Source organism: Diceros bicornis, chromosome 4 (genome assembly GCF_020826845.1).
Source record: "Diceros bicornis minor isolate mBicDic1 chromosome 4, mDicBic1.mat.cur, whole genome shotgun sequence".
In the NCBI taxonomy this organism is placed as follows: domain Eukaryota; kingdom Metazoa; phylum Chordata; class Mammalia; order Perissodactyla; family Rhinocerotidae; genus Diceros; species Diceros bicornis.
Window position 1 is genome coordinate 67,382,821 of NC_080743.1, and position 20,401 is coordinate 67,403,221.

At 44.0% G+C, this 20,401-nt stretch overlaps 1 protein-coding gene across 1 annotated transcript in view; it reads right to left on the reverse strand.

Moving 5' to 3' along the window:
* LOC131401639 (neuroblastoma breakpoint family member 9-like) overlaps window positions 1–20,401 on the reverse strand; it is an 82,697-nt gene that overhangs the window by 22,599 nt on the left and 39,697 nt on the right. The gene's annotated exons all lie outside the window — the stretch shown is intronic.

Here is a 20,401-nt window from a genome sequence, read left to right on the forward strand (position 1 = left end):
CCTCCTCTGTCCCTCTCATTCCTCCCATATCCTGCCTCTCCAACCCGCTCCCCTTCCTCCTCCATCTCATGATGGCACACGGGCTGCCCTAGGGATCCACACAGTAGGCACAGGAAAATGTGTATTAATTTATTTTAAAATCAAAAGAAAAGTCATTTTCTTTTAGGTCAAAGAGAATGTTTTCACGTATAATAATAGTAATACATTTTCTTTATACCAACACAGTGGTAGACTACACTTTTTAATATTTCATGGATGAGGGGGCCCATGAAGGCAAAAGTGCCTAGGGCCCACAAAAGTTGTAATATGAATTATGTACTTTAACTGTGTGTATTTGTAGTGAATTTTATCTGAAAGTAACGACCTATACAGCAAACCAAACCAGGGAGAAGGACTCAGCAGTTGTAGTGCAAGTCCTTTGTCTCTGGTGGCCTTTAGTAAGAAGCTTCCCTCCTCCAGGGAAGGGGTCCTACCTGGAGGGACCAGAGTAGATTCCTCCACCTGAGCCTTTAGCTCTTTCCGTCCAGCTCTGGTTTATCTCTTGTCCTCTTGCTGCTGGATGGTCTCAGCACTCAGGGGAGAATACTTTCTTGAAGAGCACAGTTACTGCCTCTTCTATGGGAAGAGAGAGGAAGAGATGCATTAGGCATCTTATCAATGACCCAGTTTTCTCCAAATCCATGTGGATGAGCTGAAGTGAAATAACAGTTGAAAGAGGTCAGGTCGCTAAAGAGGCCCCATCCGAACATGGCCCCACAAAGGCAGCTCCTAAGTGAAGAGTCAGCCCAACTGTATGACATCTGGATAACTGCTTCCTCAGTCATGTGGGCCCTGCAGACGACTGTGGGTGGGAGACAAGGAGAGATACAGCCATGAGGAGGAAGTGGAGGGTCCCAAAGTAGGTGAGAGGAGAAATAGACGAACAATAAATCTAGTGGAAACAAAGATATTTTTAATTATGCTGGAGGTGAGGAGGCTGTGATGCTTCTCTTCTGCTGAGGTACACCTCGTAAGTCAGGAAGCTTCATCAGACCCCACATCACCTCAGAGTTGCAGACCACAAAGAACAAGGCTCCCGATGTCAGAGCTCCAAGGCTGCTTAGCTCCTCTGTGAAGGTCTCCAGTGAAGGAGACCATCCTTCTCAGCCCCTTTCATTTCAGTTTTTGGCTTACCTGTGCTGATCCTTCCAAACACTTTCTCCAATCTGAGAATTTCTCCTTGTTCGGTGTTGCATGTGCAGAGAAAAACATCAAGGCAGCTATAATTTTCAGCAACTTTCTTTTATTGAGGAATCTGTTGAGGTCATTCATTGATCTGTTTCCATTTGAATTGTCCTTGATGCTTTTCCTCAAAGAAAAATGTAAGATTTTACACATTCTTCTTTTAGTCTCTACCAATCTTTCATACCCTTGAGACCGTGGAGTCCATCTGAGAATATACTCTACTTAGCTTGTGGCTAGTTAATTTAGCCAAAGGATATCTATCCCAGCTGCCTATTAGTATTGTTCTTAACGTAACCCGCTATAATGTTGACTCAGTTTCCCCCCACGGCAATGTATTGGGTTTCACATAACTTGAAGTGAATTTTGGCATCTCTACCTCCCTGCCTCATCCTCTGTTGATATGTGTGCTTTGTTTGGATTTTTACTTTCTATAAAAATTAAACTCTGTATATGTAACTTAGGAATTTCATTACAATTCCACAGGATCTCTTTTCTATGTGTCAGAGCCATTTAAAAATTTCACATATATCTCCCTGAATACATGTAATAAATCTGATGATGTAATTATATCTGCCTTTGGACGAGCAATATATTCAACAGGAGTGGCTGCAGGGGCAGTTTCTATGGAACAGTGTTGCTGGATCTGCCTGGGTGGGCACATACCAGTGACCTGTGTTGGTGTTTCTCTGACGTACGTGGGAAAATACAGGCCCTGGCCAGGGTGGAAAGGATATATGCCACGTGTGTACAATAGTGTTTAGTGTAGTGGCACAGCAGCTGGGGTCGGGAAGAGAGGTGTGGCCCGAGAGAGAGCCATCTCCTAACCTACATCCTACCCACGGTTAGTGAGCCTGAAATGTGGGAAATTCTCCTGATTCGTGTGTCTCTATAACTGCTGGGATTGGCTAGGCTGGTGGTTTCACAAGGGTGACAACGGTCGTGACCTCCAAGTGTTCCACTAGGCATTCATGACTAAGAGAATTAAGGACTGGGCAGATTACTTTTCAAAGTTGAGGTCCCACCTCCATCACACCCCATACAAACTGCAGGATGATATTGCTATGTAACAGAGCTCAAAAGTACATTCTGTGGCAGAAGAAAGTGTTGTCCAAAGGCTTCTTAAACTGAGGTCATTGAAACCTAATAAGTGACTGGCCTAAAGTCATATTGTGGTGATTTATTTGAATACCCTTAATACCATATACCATATATTGAGCAATTGTGTATCAAGCTTATTAAAAATCTCTGGAGTCCTAGCCTGAGCTTGCTCAGTAGGGAAAAGCTAATTTTCAGAGTGATGATTTGTTCGTGAGTTGCTTGTACCATGGGAACCACGTTCTCAGTACAACTAAATTAAGATCGTTTACATTCTTTATAAATGTTACAGTGAATAGAGAAATCACGTGTTCTCTAGAAAACAATGGAGAAAGAACTATAGTAAATACAATCTACTGTGCATGGTTACTATAGCCCAAAAGGTGTGGGAGAATTTAGGATATAAATATGAAGAGGAAAAAGAAGAATATTTATATTAATTTATATTTGTATTCACCCAATCATTCATGATGGTAATGATTTATAACACTGAATTTAAAAAATTCACGACTCCATAGTTATAGTCAAAACAAAAATATTAATAGTGTGGAAGGGGGTGGGAATGTTCTTTTTCATGGCACACTGCCAGCAAATACAAGTATATAGGAATGATTGAATTAGAAAATTCCCAATGTACAAATATGAATATGATAATTGACACACAGGAGGGGTCATTAATGGATGGTAAATTTTTAGAGAAAGATCGTTAAAAAAGAGGATATTCATACACTCTCAAAGTACCACTCACCAACTTACTTGCTCGTTATAGAAAGAAAAAAATGTGTCTTTACAAGGTACAGATCTTATAGGCCCCTCAGTAACAAAGTGACCAATGCTACTATGACAAAAATAGTGATGCATAAACTTCACATTCTTGGTCTCCAGGTGGGCTGCACTAGGAAGCACACAGCATTAACTATGCAGTGTTCTTGGCAAGAGGGTCAGCCTGAATTTCCTCGTGAGGAAATGGTCAGACAACTACGTAGTGTAGACCACTGAGCCAGACAACTCGCCTGATCTCTACAAACGAGGGAGTGTCACCACCAACTAAAACAACAAAAGGTGAGGAGATGTTTCTGGTTCAAAAGGACTAAAATCTTTTTAGTCGTTTAGAACTCCAAATGTCTCTTCTGTTTGTCATCTTATTGGTGGTGACATTGACTATTTGAAGAAAGACAGGGCAGTTGTCTTGTTCAACAGTCTAAATTCCATGCTTGTCTGATAACTACCTCAGGCTAAACTATGCAGCAAGGACTCTGCATAGTTAATGCTGTCTGCTCCTAGCACAGCCCATCTGGTGGCAAAGAATGCCCAGTGTGTCATGTTGTCTGTTGCCATTTGCTCCCGATTCCGGTGATGTACAGGATGGGAACTGAGAGGAGCAAGGGTTAAGGTCTCTCATAACTGTGTGTGGGTCTAGGCATTGGTCTCCTTAGCGATTGTCACAATTGGAGGCTGAAGGGCTGGGATTTCTCCCCTCAAACCAGGCTTTGGAGTGAAAATCTTGGAGAATGGTTTGTGGTTGTGGTGCTGATTCTCAACAAAGGATCCCTTCAGTGTTCCGTTTGGGCTTTAAATTGACTTGCTGTTTTAGATTTTTTTCCATCAAGTGGAAAAGCTTCTTCTTATGATGCGGTTTCTTTCAAATCAGCAATGTCTTTTTTAGTTCCAGAAGTACTTGATATCTGAGAGAGGCAGAGAAAATAAAAACCAAATGTGAGTCTTTGTCAGGTCCTGCTGATAGCTGAGCCTGGAGGAATGGCTATGTAGTGACAGAGGCCAGCAGGATGCTGAGCTCCTGTTGAGAGCAGGAGCTGAAGCAGGGAGCCACAATTGGCTGAAGGGGAAAGTGAGATCCACAGGTTAGAAGAAATACCTCCCTAAACTTACATCCAGTCTGTGGTGCAGCATCCAGGGACCCTGTCCTCATCCCACCAGGAGCCTGGTGATGTCCCAGCTCAAAGCTGCTGCAGAGCGTTAGCCAGACCCCTACCACCCTTTCCTCAGCCGCCACTTCATTCCCGAATCCCCTTCATCTGCAGCAAAGTGATGGCTTTCTCACACCTCCCAGGGAGGGATGTCCTTAGCATCCATCGCACACATTCAGAAACAGGCTGCTGTCGAAAGGAGAGGACGCTTGGCAGAGAAACATGCTCTCTTTAACTCTATGTCCCAGCCCTCTGCAGAGGAGGGGCAGGGTATGGGAGAGTCCTCGAATGTGAGAGCCAACAACAACCTCAGAATAGATGCATATCCAGTTCCCCCTTTTACACATGAGGAATTGTGATGCCAAGGGGCTAAGGACTAACCAAAGCCACGGGACCTGTTATTGACAACCCTAGAACTAGAACCCAGGCCTCAGGCCCTTTCCATAATTTGGGGGAAGGTGAGAGGAAAGGCTCCAATCTGGAGGTGTCAACAGGCAGTAGATGCTGTTGAGTGACCTTGGCTGGAAAGGAGTAAGGCTTTACAGAGAAATTCTTCTCCAAAGGAACTGAGGACAGAACTCCAAAAAGAGGAACTCAAAATGGAATTAGCAAAAAGGAGAGCGGAGAGTTTAACCAGGGCCCCTTTCATTTTCATCCCATAGACAGTAAAATTCTCTGAAGGGGATTTCATGCCAGGATACACCTTAGGGCATTTCTAGGAATATCCTCAGTAGGTGACCCACAAAACTCTGAAGTGAAAGTGAAAAAGCGTTAGTTTTAGTTATACTAGAGTCCCATCAATTTTCCTCCAAACGTCTCCTAAAGAAAGAGTGCCAGGGTAAAGAAGGGCATGAAAAAGGATCAACATAGGAGAATGAGACCTAAGATACTTTATTGGGATTTTGCATAAGGCCAAATTTGATAAAAAACAACTTTTTCAATCTGCAGTCTGAACCAGTTAGTCAGCTGTGAAATCAATTTAGTGAATACTGGGCTGCAGGTTTCATTTTAAAAGTAGAAAAGAAAGCACTCAATTCCATTACTTATAATAGGGGAGGTATTACTTTTTGTACACTGGGTTTCTATTTAATTTATTCTTACTGTATCTTGTACTATAAAAATTGTGCGAAACTCTGATCGAAATAGAGAGAGCACGTGTCTAGCCCACCCAGCTATCTTTTTTCCTCTCCTCTTTTCTCCAGGCTGTACACAGAGTTCTGTTGAGAGAAGAATGCTACTTCCACCCATGGCGGATATTCAGCTTTTCTATGAAGTAGCCACACACATGGGACACTTCTACACTGCTGACTGAGATCCGACTAGATCCATAGTCCTTCTAATTCCTCGATGCATCTTAATGGAGCTTTTTAAAAATACTAATATCCAAGCCCCACCCCAGAATGTTTAAATCAGAATTTAAAAGTATTGGTCAAAGCATTCATGTCAATTCAAAGCTCACTCAATGTTTATTTTCTAATAGCGTGATTTACAACTACCCACTAGACCTCCCCTGTTTCACACCATTCTTTTTTCTTCTCCTCCTCTCTACCGCCATGAGCTTCTTTCCACTGGCCCTAAAGATTTTGGTCTTCTGTCTGACAGTCTCAGATAAATCAAATTACTCAGTTGTCCCAGATAAATTAACACAAGAAAAGAGTACTCAGATGTCTAGGATTAAGAATTAAAAAACAGGGCCGGCCCCGTGGCTTGGTGGTTAAGTGCACGCGCTCCGATGCTGGTGGCCCGGGTTCGGATCCCGGGCGCGCACCGAGGCACCACTTCTCCGTCCATCCTGAGGCCGAGTCCCACATACAGCAAATAGAAGGATGTGCAGCTATGACATACAACTATCTACTGGGGCTTTGGGGGGAAAAAATAAATAAAAATAAAATCTTTAAAAAAAAAAAAAGAGACAAATTCTTTAAAAAAAAAAAAAAAAGAATTAAAAAACAATAACAACAATTGCAAGAACCGACCAGAACCAGGCCTAAAACCTGGGTCTGCCACCAGGACGTTGTGATTACAAAACAAGCTTTCGGTATTCCAGTACACAGTGATATTTTCAGTATTGAAATTCTGGTGTATTTAGTGGCGTAAAACCGTGATAGGCTTTTAAGCAAGGGATGGATATAGCGAAATTCTTTTAAGGAGACTAGTTTTATTGTATTTGAAATTTTAACGCGGAGTGTACCTCTTTGGATACATATTAAGATATACTGATTCAGATTTCATATTTTTCAAAAACACTAACATATATTATTATACTCCAATTATTGTTATTTGGAACTTAAGAGACTGTATTTCAGAATATCAGCACATGGCAAACCTGTGTTGCAATCACAACATCTCCCTACCAGGCCCAGGTTTTAGGACTGCTGGAGATCCAATCCAGCAATTATACACCTTTTTGGTAGAAGTCACTGAGTATATATTTTGGCCGTGTAACCTCAATAGTCCCATGTTAGAATCAGTATTCAGCAGAGGATAAAACCATGTATTAACACCCAAAGAATGAACATCTGAAATATTATTAAATCTAAATATAGTTTAAAAATTTATTGTTTTATTCCCCCAAATTTTACTAGTCAAATTTTAGCAGTTTGATGTATAGTGTAGGAGCAATATTTCTCAGTTCCCTCAGCTACTAGGTTGCATCTGTGTCACTATGTCACTGTATTGCACAACTGAGATACCAAGTAGTAAATACTCGTTCTTGACTGAAGTGGATGGAGAGGAGGATTTGAGGAGTTGTGTTTCTACATATATACATAGTGAATGTGTGTGTGTATGTCTTGGTTAAAGACTGAAGATGAGTTATCAAGGAAACTTTTCCATATCATTTACCTGTTGAAGACACAGAGTCAGTATTCCTTTCATTCCTGCTTGCGAAACAGACCATCTTTATTCCCTGAGGTCGTCTCGTTTGTAATATATTACTAAAGGCAGCTGAGTCACAGTGCTGACGTTGTTTCCCTGTTTGTGAGTATGTGGTAGGTGTGAGAAACTGGGATGGGGCCAGCTCAGTCATTAGTGATTGTGTCTCAGTTTTTGGCGTCAACAGTTGGAGACCTAAATCGGAAGTACCGTGTTTTGTTTAAATGACCTATTTTATTGAGAATTTTAATTGATTCTATTCTAACTTATTCAGATTTTATTCAGAATTTCTAGCTCCAGAGTCTCCATTGGACACTAAAGCTGCTGTTAAGCTAAGCTTTGAAACTGACTCCGAGAAATTTCATCCTTTCCTCCCAAACTCAACCAGAAAGAGGAATCCTGGCTACAGAACCAGCCTCTGTGGAGACCAGGGGTCACTGATTCACCTCCACCCAGGGCTTTGAGAAGCTTGCAGATATTAGTGTCAAGGCTAGACTATTTGGAGTGTACCTTGTTTGGTTAGATATGAGTTGCAAACCATATTCATTCTGACATAATTATAAAACTAAATTAAATTTTTTAAATTGGGACTTCAGACACTGAAAACACAATGTAACAAACGAACCTGTGTAATCGTCTTGTAGAACAACCATATGGATTAGAACTATTCCAAGAGACTTGAAAACAATAATTTATCTATACCCCAAGACAGTAACAAAACCAAAAAGCACTTTTCTCCATCATGTTGCTAGTGGTATTGTTGCTAGTATCTTTATTCTTTTGTCTATATCATGTGGGAAAAAGCAAAGAAGACATTGTGGGATATTCTAATTCTCTTACTCCCTGTGTCCTTATCACAAGATGTTTGGTGTCAGAGAAAGGAGCTTCAGATGAAAGGTAAATGTTCAATGAAAACCCTGTGGATCTGAAGTTGAATTGGCAGTGTTTGTGAATCTATTTGAAGCAAGTGGTAGAAATTAAAGGTCCTCCTGGAAGAAAATAGGATCCCAGAATCAGAACACGCCACACCCATCCTCACAACCCTACATCTATGAGAGTAATTGCACCGAAGAGAGAGATCTAGACCTAAGAACTCCACTAAGCCACTCATAGCACCTGTCCTCTCCTGCATAGAACTTCTGTTTCTCATTCAGGTAAACCTAGGCATGTTAACGTGAAAATCACAGAGCAGACATGTATTCCAAGGTGACAGAAGAGAAGAATAGAAAGAGAGAGTCAAAGATTTCAGCTCGAGAAACGATTTCCCTCAAAATCCATCACAAAACATAGAAAAACTATAAAATGACATCCCTATCTGAATTAAATGTTCCTAACAAAGCATTTGTAGGTACGAAAAACACAAAACTTCACATAAGAAATACACAACTCAAAAGAGAAGTGGATAAGAAACAGAAAATCAGAAATTAGAATTGGCAGAAATTAGGAAAAAATTGAAGCAAAAGAAAATTCTCTGAAAAATAAGCTAAATGACAAGGTTCATAAGGGCAACATATTTGTCTAAAAAGACTAGAAGGGACATTGAATAAAGAAATGAAAGCATCCAACAGAACAGAAATGAAGAAAAGATGATGAGAAAGGATCGAAGTCTAGCTACCTGGGAGACACAGAACTGCAATGCTCAACTCTAAGACCTATCCTCTTAGAACTGATAGATTTTAAAGAAAAAGAAAACACAATTCCTCTGAAGCTCCAGAGCTCTCTCTGCTCCCCAGAGAAGCCAATTCACATGCAACGCAGAGAAAAATCAATTCACGTTCTACATCTCAACAGAACATACAAAGCGGGACGATATCTCATAAAAGCTCAAGAAAAGTCATTGTGGGCAAGTACCTTCTATTCACCAAGCTGCCCACGTATCAAGGCAGCAGAAAAGAGTGTTATACGTGCAACCCTCGGGGAGTCCTGCTTCCATCCTGAGGAGTCTTTTCAGGAGGAACTCCACCCAAGAAGAGGAAACTGAGTGAATTGGGACATTTGAACAGCTGGTCACCACTGAATGTATTGAATTGTAGATCTAAAACAAAGATCTAGGAGGGGATAAGGTGGGAAAAATAGTGTGAATGGTATACCTTGGACTGGGTTGAAATAATTCTATAAGAAGTGGCAGGGAAAGATGGAAGAAAAGAGAAAATAGAATCAACGGACTTGATGGTCACAGTGGTCAAAGTTGGCAGTTGACATTTCAAACTCATAGAACAAATGCTAGAATTTGACAAGTTAATGAGGGACTAAGATATCAAACAAAATTTAGTGCAGTGTAGACCACTAGCTATAATTTCTTCTTAAATACCAAATAAACACAGACACACACACACACAAAAACGTGGAGAAAGAAAGACATTTATAAATACAATCTACTACACATGGCTAATATGGCCTAAAATGTATGGGAGAGTGTAGGATATACATGTGAGGAAGAGAAAGAATGTTTATATTAATTTCTATTTACTTCCACCCAATCAGTCACGATGATAATGATTAATAACACTGAATTTAAAAAATTGACAAGTCCACAGTGATAGTCAAAACAAAAATTTTAATGGTATGAATGGGGAGGGAATGTTCTTTTTCACGGCACAATGCCAGCAAATAAAGTATAAAGGTATGAATGAGTGAGAAAATTTCCAATGTACAAATATGAATATGATCATTGAACCACATCAGGGATCATTAAGGGATGGCAAAATTTTGAGAGAAAGATTGTTAGAGAAGAGGATATTCATACACTCTCAAAGTACCTCTCGCCAAATTACTTGCTGATTATAGAAAGAAAAAAATGTGTCTTCACAATGAAGAGATCTCGCAGGCCCCTCCGCAACAAAGTGACCAATGCTAGTATGGCAAGGATAGCGATGGATAAACTTTCTTGGTCTCCAGGTGGGCTGCACTAGGAAGCACACAGCATTAACTATGCAGTGTTCTTGGCAAGAGGGTCAGCCTGAATTTCATCGTGAGGAAATGGTCAGACAATTATGTAGTGTAGACCATTGAGCCAGACAACTGACCTGACCTCTACAAACGAGGCAGTGTCACCACCACCTAAAAGAACTAAAGGTGAGGAGATGTGTTTGGTTCAAAAGGACTAAAGAAATATAGTAACACAATCTTTTGAGAGCTTTGGAACCTCAAACATGTCTTTTCCTTTTTGTGATCTCACTGGTGGTGACATTGACTGTTTGAACAAAGGCGAGTTGTCTTGTTCAATGGTCTAAATTCTGCACTTGTCTCATAACTACCTCATGATTCAATTCAGGCTAAACGTTTTCAGCAAAGACACTGCATAGCCAACGCTGTCTGCTCCTAGCGCAGCCCATCTGGTGCCAAAGAATGCCCAGTGTGTCATGCTGTCTGCTGCCAGTTGCTCCCGATTCCGGTGATGTACAGGATGGAAACTGAGAGGAGAAAGAGTTAAGGTCTCTCATAACTCTGTCTGGGTCTAGGCATTGGTCTCCTTAGTCATTTTGCACACTTGGAGGCTGAAGGGCTGGGATTTCTCCCCTCAAACCAGGCTTGGAGTAAAAATCTTGGAGAGTGGTTTGTGGTTGCAATGTTTTTCAACAAAGGGTCCCTTCAGAGTTCTGTTTGGGCTTTAAATTGACTTGCTGTTTTAGGTTTTTTTTCATCAAGTGGAAAATCTTCCTTTTACGATGCGGTTTCTTTCAAATCAGCAATCTCTTTTCTTAGTTCCAGAGTTCTTGGTACCTGAGAGAGAGAGAGAGAAAATAAATAAATAAAAACCAAATGTGAGTCTTTGTCAGGTCCTGCTGATAGCTGAGCCTGGAGGAATGGCTATGTAGTGACAGAGGCCAGCAGGATGCTGAGCTCCTGTTGAGAGCAGGAGCTGAAGCAGGGAGCCACAATTGGCTGAAGGGGAAAGTGAGATCCACAGGTTAGAAGAAATACCTCCCTAAACTTACATCCAGTCTGTGGTGCAGCATCCAGGGACCCTGTCCTCATCCCACCAGGAGCCTGGTGATGTCCCAGCTCAAAGCTGCTGCAGAGCGTTAGCCAGACCCCTACCACCCTTTCCTCAGCCGCCACTTCACTCCCGAATCCCCTTCATCTGCAGCAAAGTGATGGCTTTCTCACACCTCCCAGGGAGGGATGTCCTTAGCATCCATCGCACACATTCAGAAACAGACTGCTGTCAGAAGGAGGGGACCCTTGGCAGAGAAACACACCCTCTTTAACTCTATGTTGCCGTCCTCCGAGGAAGAGGGGCCGGCTATGGGAGAGTCCCAGAATGTGAGGGGCAAGAGCGACCTCAGAATATATGTAAATCCAGTTCCCCCTTTTACACATGAGAAGTTGTAGTGCCAAGGGGCAAGGACTAACCAAAGCCACGGGACCTGTTATTGACAACCCTAGAAGTAGAACCCAGGCCTCAGGCCCTTTCCATAACTTGGGGGAAGGTGAGAGGAAAGGCTCCAATCTGGAGGTTTCAACAGGCCATAGACACTGTTGGGTCACCTCGGCTGGAAAGGAATAGGGCTTTACAGAGAAATTCCTCTCCAAAGGGACTGAGGAAAGAACAAAAAAGGAGAAACTCAAAATAGAATTAGCAAAAAGAGAGCAGGGAGGGTAACCACGGCCCCACTCATTTTCCTTCATTCTCTGGTGTTGATTGGACGCCAGGATACACCTTAGGGCATTTCTAGGAATATTCTCAACACTAGAGTTCTCAACATCAAAAACTCTGAAGGGGAAGCATACAGCAACTGGTTTGACTAGATTCTCCCCCACTCACCCATTATTCCCGCAAAGCACTGCCTAGGGAAGGATTCTGTTTTTTGTCTTTTATGCCAGTGTAAAGAATGGCTTAAAGAAGCATAAACATACAATCTTTTTCCTAACTTGCAGTTTTTATTTGCTATGATATTCTCTTTAGGGGAATGAACATAATGATTCTCTTTGGAGCTCTTACTTAATGACAAAAATTGATCAATACTAAAATTTTCAACCTGTAGTGCTGAACCCATTGGGCTTGAAATCAATTGGATGGAATATGAATTTGTAGTTTTATATGAGAAATATTAAAGAAAATACTAAATTTTATGGTGTGTAATAAGGGAGGTCTTCTTTTCTGTACACTGGGTTTCAATGAAATGCTTCTTTCCTATTTTATCACGTATTCAGAAAAGTTGCAGAAACTCTCCTCCAAGTAGGGAGGTTAGAAGTCTAATCCATTCACCTACTTTTTTCTCCTCACTTTTTTCCCATGTTGTACAGATAGTACTGTTGAGAGAGGCATACAAATTCCATCAACGGCTGATGGATATTCAGCCTTTTCAATGAAGTAGCCACACATTCAGGGCATTTCTATGCTGAACCTGAGATCATCATGCTGGAATGGTCCCTCTCATGTCCAGCTGCACATTAGAATCACTGGGGAGCTTTGCAAATCTCCTGAAGCACAAAACCCCACCGCCGACCATTTAAATGAGAATCTCCAGGTGTGAGGTCAAGGCATTCATCTTAATTAAAATTTCACCAGGTGCTTAAGCCTGGCAGTGTTAATGCCAGCTCCAAGAGGGCCTTGGGGGGGACACTAAGTCCCTGGAAGGCCCATGCAGATGAGCACAGGCCTGCACACCTGGGGCTGAGGAGATCAATATGGCATGCCAACTGTGACTCCAGTTCTAATTTAGTTTTTGTAATCTGGGCTCTTTAACCTCAGTTTTAATACTTCTTGTTCACATGGAGAAGTCCAGGGTTAAGGGTTGTCCTAGGTCAGGTTCCCCACAAGACGCAAGACGAGGATCCATGTGTGAGTGATTCGTTATGAAGAAAGAGGCAGTGGAGTTGGGAAGCCAGGGATGGAAGGCAAGCAAATCAAGAAAGTGTGATTTCAGGCAAAGTGCCATGTGTTCAATGGCTTCAACGATGCTCTTGTGATGAGGAGGACCTTGGGGCCAGGTTTCCCCGTGGCTAAGAGGAACGGTTAGAGGGAATATCGGGACAGCAGCAGCAGGCACACAGCAGAGCTCAGAGTGTAAACAGGAGATGGAGATTGAAAGGTCTGGCAGGGTGGCAGCCCCCATGGAAAGCAGAGGGAAGACTAGACAGAGGTCGCATCAGCTGTTGGACTGAACAAATGAGGAAGAGAAAAAATAGTGAGAGATTGAGCTACAATCTTAGATAGAGAGCAAGAAGGAATAAGTACATCTAAGAGCCACTGATGTGATTACCTCAGTACCCTAATCTGAAGGCCAGGGAAATTGCAAGTTACTCTCCACTTGAAAAGTGGTTTTCTTTTCATGATCTTCAGGTTCTTCCCTGTAGCGCAGGCATCCAAACACAGCTCTGAAAATAAAATCACAGACAACAGGATCCATTGTTATTCATGATCTTAGTGTCACCTTCATGTGTGTGCCTGGAGAGGCTGAGATGGCAGGTACCAGGCTGCAGTGTCCCTGAAGTGAAAAATCACCCACTGAGTCCAGAGGACTTTGCACGGGCAGAAGAAGTCATGCCTATTAATCTGTTCTTATTAACTTAGTCCTATAGCCTAGAGAGAAGGTTCTAGAGAGGCCTCAGGAGATGGGGAGAAAGTGATGTTGATGTGTACCCACCAGAATAAAGGAACAGGGAAAAAAGTACGGCCTCAAGGCTTCAGGTCCGGTAGAAAAGGGTGTTGGGAAACTAGTTCGTGGACCATTTTACGAGAATTTTTGCAGAGTTCTGCGGCCCATTGAACACCCTTGTCTGTAAATTTTGACTGCCCTTCACTCACCCACACATCTAGACATTCTATTGCCACACAGGGGTAGTTGCAGGTGAAGGAAATGCAGTAGAGGTCTGAGTCCCTTATGGGAAACTGAGGGGCCAGAAGTGCTACAGAATCAGACTCTGTGGTTCTTCAGGGAGGTAAGAGAGTGCACAATCCTATGTCACACACCCCTCAGTGGCTTCTGGCCCCTTCTCCCTATTGAAACATGTGTATATTTCTACTGTGAAATGAATACATATTCTCAGAAAGTGGGCTAACCAAAGACCTCAGATAGGCTGAGGCCAATCCAAGTCAGGCTCAGGCGGGGTCCTGGCCCACAGGGCCTGCTCCACGCTGAGATGGGCTCCCCTCTCTCCTGCCCTCTACACATCTCCATTCTCATCAAGGTTTGTTTAACCGTTTCTTACACGTGTCTTTGTGTATCTGTTACCATTTTGTCTTCCAGATCGCATACTCTACCTGACTCTCATCATGGATTCATCCAACCTCCTTCTAACTGCTTTCTCTGATTCTATCCTCTCCTCACCATCCAATGTGTCACCCGTCTTATTACTCCCAATCCAGTTTCATCCCATGCCTGCTCTGCTGTGAGAACTTCCTCTCCCTTCTCTGCTACACACACTCTCAACTCCTCACCTTCCTTTGCACTCCCTCCTCCTTTCCTCTGGTCCCTCTTTCTTCTCCAACATCATTTCCCACAGCTCCCTTCTACAAATCCTCTGGAGTCAGCCTACCCCTCTCCCCACACCACGCCAGCCCTGCACCACGTGCCTCTTCTAGCTTCCAGCTCTTTTTCCACAAGCACGTTACATCCTCCATATTTCCTGGAGACAGTTTATTAATCATAATTTAGGACATATAATAAGATTTTATGATAACACATATTGGGCTAAAGAGTAAACCCTCTGAAATTAACAAATCTGCCTGGTAAAAGAATCACCAAAACGAGGTCTCATCATTCTCAAGAGTTACTTTGAATCAAGGTCTAAGGTTGTTTTAATTATCATGGCTGATTGCATCATGTTGTTTTATCTCTCTCTTCCCAACTGCTAGGCTTTATTAAACCTATGCTTTGAATATTCTTTGCATTTGCAGGAGAACAGGGAGAACATTGTACTGAACTTCTGAAGGGCTGTCCCATATTGTTGGTGTGGCAGGTGGGCAAGAGCCCTCAATAAAAGATCATGTTATGATTTAGGTTGTGTTCGCATTGTTTCCAGAGCGTTTCTCCCTGTACAGAGAGGATGGGGTGGAGCAGACCATCTGTGGCCCCACTGCTGCTATACACACTGTTTACATGTTGTCATTAGTGAACCCCCACACAGGACAGATGCGTGTAGAATTGAAACGTTCCCTTCATTTATCTCAGCCCATCCGCGTGGGGGAATTTGTTTTCTCCTGGTGCATTTTGAAGGATGGCCTGACAAGGCCGGGCGCTGTCACACGCATCACACTCCTGAGAGGTGTGTCTGAGCCTTTCTCCTCCTCCTCATGGGAACCAGACCTGGCTGGCAGCGTAACTGAGATGGAGCTATGTGGCTTTACAAGGATGCCAGGACAAACCTGAGTCAGAGCAGGAAACCCCTGAGGACAGGGGGTGGTGAGAGACAGAGATCTCTCAGCCCTGACTGATTTTCCATGGAGAGAGAGTCTCATGGAGCTGCAGCTCCCCCTAGAGGGGCTGGATGAGACTCTGGCTCTGCTCACAGGACAAAGTGCACTGAGACAGTAGGAGTTGGCAGATCTATATGAGTGGCCACAGGAGGTCTTTGGACCAGTATTCAGACTTTTCTGTTTAAGCTCAAAAATTGTTTGACACAACTTGCAACAAAGGAAAAAGAAGAGGGTGAGCACCATCCTTGCTTAGTCTATGACAGTCTGACTGCTGACAGCAGGGGACAGGGCCTGAGCAGGGAGTCAGGCCAACGAGCGGCCTATGACCCACTGTGCGCTGGCTGGGTGTTTTGGGCTAGTGAAGTGACCTTCCTGAACCTCAGCCCCCTCAGCTCTAACATGAGATCCCACACCTAGTTGAGAGTGTCGCTGTGAGGACCAAGTGGATTAGGGCGTCCATGGAGCTCGCTTGCTAAGGGGCATGGCAAAAGAACTGTGTGTTACATTTTTGTTTTGTGAATTGTTGTGGTCCTCAGAAAGCCTCTGATCCTTTGCACCTCAGGGAGGAATGGGAAACAGGCGAGAGGATGGTCCCAGTGTGAAAAGACACTTACCGACCCAAAAAGGCTGAGGGACATAGCGTTCATAGCCAATTTCACTATAAAATAGAGTGAGTAAGGAACACCACCAAGTTTCTTGCTCTTCCTACAAGCTGATTTGATGAATAAAGTCCCCTAAATATCCAACTGCTTCTCCCAGATGAAAAGGTCAAAAAATAGCCTCTGTGAGAGGAAATGGAAACTGTGTTTTCATCTAGAAACTCTATGAAATTGTTGCCCCAACGAGATGGTGCTCACCAGGAAGGACTTTTCTGGATATCACGGAGAGGGGAACCACTCTACTCTGCTCATAAATTAGGTCAATACCCCCCTCAGGTACACAGGTTGCTGATAGTTTACGTGAGATGATACGACGGAGACTAGACATGTGATTGAAACTACAAGCCACAAACGGAAGAAATGAATGGTGTTGCACAAAGGATGAAAACCATGGCCATCTGTGGAGGATGAAAGATCAGAACGAGAGATTTGGCTTCATTGAAACCACAGGCACAGGCAGGATTTGGTGCTCAGGGTCTGGTATCGAAATGCTTCAGAGGGAGGTAGGCAACGCAGGGGGAAAACTTTGAGCTCTGAAACAAAATAAAGGATGTTGCAAATACGGAGCAGAATGCAAACTTGTGTGGAAAGCTAGAGAGTTTGTACAAAACTATTCAGGAAATGCAAGCAAAAACATCATGTCTTGAGTGTGAGAAGTTTTATGAGGAAAAAGAGAGCTATGTTACACAAATTACGCTAGGTGGCATAATGACGGCTGACATTTTGCCATTATCCCTCCATTCCTTCTCTCGAACCTGACTTGATAGGAACAGCCTGCACCTGTGAGAGATGCCAGGCGACAGGTGACCAGATTGGGACAAAAACGTTCTCTGGCCACAGGATGCAATCTTAAAAGTAAATCCAAGAGCACGATTCAACCCAGAACCAGTCTAGTCTACAGAACCTGTTTGCAGGGTTGCATCTCTCAGTCAGTGCAGGTTGGTGGATTCAAAGAACATACAGCCTACCAGGGACGCACCAACACTGTATGCCCTTTACAATGGGAATACTCACCACGTGCATCCAAGGCGGAGAAGAATTCCTTTCCATCAAACGCCAATGAGGAACTTGTGTAAGGCCTATAAGAGGCTGCCGGGTCATGGCCAATTGAACGAGTGAAATACCATTCATCCAGGAAGTCCCGTGGGACTTCAATCTTCATTATTAACAGCAGATGCCTGCTGAGGCTTCTGGGGTAGGAAGAATACAAGATTAAACGAGAGGGATTAGGAAATACAGAATAGGAGAATTGGATTAGAAGTGAGGGATAAGGAAGTGGTCAAAAAAAACAAAAGAGAAGAGTGCATCAAGGGAGATATAGGAAAATTCCCCACACCGGAAACAACTGTAGTTGAAAAGTGAATGGGAGAGAGAGGTAGATCATTAGAAAGATACGGAGAGAGAGAGAGAAATGGGGGTTGGAGGAGAGACGGCAAGCAGAGGATGATCAGAGCACTGAGGAGAAAACGAGGTCAGGAGGAAGGAGACCGAGCTACCCCAGTACACAAGAGTCATGACGCACCTACTCTCAGAAAACCAGAAAGGTGGCATCAACACTTTTGCAGAAACATTCTTGAAAGCTATTGAGACTTGCCAAATCAGCGGCCACGGTAGCGTTGGAGACTCTTAGAAGTCTGGAAGCTTCAAGGTGACTTTCTCTCAATACGGTCGAAGGCGATGGATTTTTTTTTTTTACTCATCACCTCCTTGGCCAAGATATACCTGCCACAGTGCTAATGCCAAACAGGCAGAAGCATAATTGTGTCCTATGCCGGTGGTCCTCACCAGGAGAGAACGGGACAGGGCAAGCAATCCTCTGGCTGGTTAGTACACCTGCATCAACTGATTACAGGTGACTACATTGGAGAGAGGTCAAGCAATTGGCTCTGGAAGGCGCAGAGTCGAAAAGGACAACTTTTCGAATAGGACACTTGCGGTGAAATGGGTCTAGTCAGCACTTTCTGATTTTCCTGGATCTCAGATCCCCAGATGTCCCCTTAACATGAAGGCCCACGATTCTTGAGACTTACCTGGAAGACATGCGGTGATGGTCTTCCTCGTCCCCAAGATCAGGATGGTTTTCTACAAAGACATTCAGAAAGGGTCAGTCACATTAAGTAGTTCCCCCTTGGAACATTATCGTCCAACATTCAGTCCTGGCACAGGGACATCACTATCCTCAGTGTGACAACAGGATACCGTAAGAGCCATATTCCAGGAGACCTCAGGTGGGGTCTTGTGAAACCTTGTGATTCGCTCCCCTGAGCCACTGGGAATACATCCCTGATCGGGTAGACCCTCATCACAACACCGTATCTCTGGTCTGTGTCAAAAGTCCCGGATATCTTTCCCTCACATATTCTGGGGAACAAGCTTAACAGCATTGTCAGAGAATTACTGCATTATGCAGCCTTTTCTCACCAACAAACTAGTCTTCGAGTGTTCAGAGGAAATCCTACACTGAGAGTAGAGTGACGAGGGGATCTACAAGCCTTGGCATCCAAACGCATCTTTCAGGCTAGGCAGAAACGTGGGACACTCTTGGGGATGGCGAATGCCAAGGCATAGGCTGGCATGAGGGAAACACACAAGCAAGGGATCGGTAGAGGTGTTTAGGGTCAGTCGTCGGTGGACTGCATAGGAACAAAGGCCCAGAGAAAGGCGATACAGAACGGGGCGAAGAACAGTGAAGCCTAGGTAAGTCTTTGATGGAGACAGTTACAGGGATGCCAATCGCACTGGGTAGGCCTAGAATCTGAAGGGATACGCTTCAGGCATGAAACGCAGGGCATTGAAGGTGAGGAGAGACATTTCATGCCCGAAAGGATGTCGGACGGAACCGTTGCTATTCCTTGCAGAGGTGAGTTGTGGATGTCATGCCAGCTTTGGGTCCAGTGATGTGAGAGTGGGGCCAGGGTGACAGGGGCGCATCCTGGGAATGAGGAAGGGAGCGCAGCTCCCTGAACCACCTCTTGTTTGGCTTGAACCACTCCTAGAACTAATTCAGTTCAATGTGTGTGTCTGCACAGCCATAGGCGTGGAGTACAAAGAAAGTGGGCTGAGCAGGGAGTCCAGCTGGAGCTTGAAGACGTGCACGATGGAATACTCACTGGCTGCATCCGGAACAGAACAGACCTCCACCTGATCGACACAGAACACGGAGGTGCTCGTCTGAGTCCAGTAGGAGTCCGATCGGCCAACATCAACTGAGTATGTCCCATAGTACTCGTCGAGAGACAGTGTCTGGAGCTGAAGCTCTCCCATCGGTGGCAGATCCCTGCTCATCCTGGTGGGGTAGGGAGGACTAAAGGTGAAACAAGAGGGTTTGGGAAACACACTGTCCTAGCGCTGGTTTCCCCAGAAGGCAGAAGGGTCCGTCCACAGAAAAGAAATGGGAAGACCTCGTCAAGGGAGAGGAAACAATCCTCCACTATCTGGGGACAGAGTAGTGTGGAAATGGGACTATCACATAGGCAGCGTGATAAAAGAGAGACATAGAGACAGAGAGAGAGAGAGAGAGCAAGCAGAGGTAGCTAGGAGCACTGAGCAGAAAATGAGCTCGTGAGCAAGGAGACCGAGCTCCCCCAGTACACAAGAGCCATGACGCACCTACTCTCAGAAATCCAGAAATGTGGCGTCAACACTTTTGCAGAAACATTCTTGAAAGCTATGCACACTTGCCAAGTCAGCCGCCCCAGTAGCATTGGAGACGCTTAGAAATCTGGAAGCTTCAAGATGTCTTTCTCTCAATACAGTCGAAGGTGATGGATTTTTTTTTTTTACTCATCACCTCCTTGGCCAAGAAATACCTGCCACAGTGCGAATGCCAAACAGGCAGAGGCATAATTGCGTCCTATGCCGGTGGTCCTCACAAAGAGAGAATGGGACAGGGCAAAAATCCTCTGGCTGGTTAGTACACCTGCATCTACTGATTGCAGGTGACTACACTGGAGAGAGATCAAGCAATTGGCCTCTGGAAGGCGCACAGTGGAATAGGACAACGTTTCAAATAGGACACTTGCGGTGAAGTGGGTCTAGTCAGCACTTTCTGATTTTCCTGGATCTGAGATCCCCAGATGTCCCCTTAACATGAAGTCCCACGATTCTTGAGACTTACCTGGAAGACATGCGGTGATGGTCTTCCTCGTCCCCAAGATCACGATGCTTTTCTACAAAGAAATTTAGAAAGGGTCAGTCACTTTAAGCACTGCCCCCTTGGAACTTTATCGTCCAACGTTCAGTCCTGGCACAGGGAC